Here is a 1011-nt window from a genome sequence, read left to right as displayed (position 1 = left end):
TTATTTGAAAACACTTTAGTATTCCAATTTAGTAAAATGCTCCCAGATTCTCAGAATTCCTGAAGTATAATCTGATTCAGAAGCAATTCTTTATTTAATTGGGCATTATGGAATGATTCCTTTCTCTTTTTACTACCTACATTTTGGATTATTTCACATTAAATTCAGTCATGCATTTGTCAGCATTTCGCTTCTCATATTTTCTTGCATAAAACCTCACGTTGACACTTATGAGGATGCTATTCTACTTGACAGATTGAAGTGGTTTCTATGGGTGAGATGGAGCTTAAGACTGAGGAAAGTATTTTTGCCAGGATAACAGAACTCTTTTTAATTCTGTGCCTCTCTTTGCCTACAGATAATGACTTTAAATAAGATGCTAGTATGTCAAGTTCTCAATGGAAAATTCAGCATAGAAAATTCAGTTCCCTTGAAACATATTCTTCTAGTATACTGTTATTAAGAGAAGCATCAGCTTGACAGTGACAAAAAATGTTTTCATTTTCCAGGTACTATTTGATAGTGTGATTTATGCCAGATTAATGAAGGGCAAAGCAATTGGGTAAGGCATAATATTTCTAAGCAATTACTAAGAATGAAATATCATTTTATCTTCTCAGGTTTCCCGAATCTGCAGTTTCTGTTTTGAAGAGCCAGCACTTACGGCAGAAACTCCTTCAGTCTCTGTTTCTTGATAAAGTTTATTGGGAAAGTCAAGGAGGTAGACAAGGAATTGAAAAGCTTATTGATGTCATAGAGCAGAGAGCCAAAATCCTTCTTACCTACATCAATGCACATGGGGCCAAAGTATTACCTATGAATGAATAAAAGGATCTTCTGGCTAGAACACTAGACATATTAACGCATTTGTTTTTCTTTTTGTTTTTAAATCAAGTACACAAACCTCAATTCTTTTTAGGAATGAGGCACTGGAGATGAATATATAAAATAAATGAGTTTAACCAAGTGTATACGATAGGTCTGAGCATGATAAGCAGACTTAAAACCTTT

At 33.9% G+C, this 1011-nt stretch overlaps 1 long non-coding RNA gene across 1 annotated transcript; it reads left to right on the top strand.

Moving 5' to 3' along the window:
- Nucleotides 1-10: 10 nt before the first annotated feature.
- On the top strand, nucleotides 11-1011 carry LOC117799977. Its single transcript, XR_004623051.1, has 2 exons — nucleotides 11-509; nucleotides 621-1011. It is a non-coding gene; the product is annotated as an uncharacterized LOC117799977 (long non-coding RNA).

The sequence above is a fragment of the Ailuropoda melanoleuca genome, unplaced genomic scaffold (assembly GCF_002007445.2).
Source record: "Ailuropoda melanoleuca isolate Jingjing unplaced genomic scaffold, ASM200744v2 unplaced-scaffold61380, whole genome shotgun sequence".
Lineage (NCBI taxonomy): Eukaryota > Metazoa > Chordata > Mammalia > Carnivora > Ursidae > Ailuropoda > Ailuropoda melanoleuca.
Note: the sequence above shows the minus strand (reverse complement) of the source record. Positions and strands in the feature narration are given on the sequence as shown.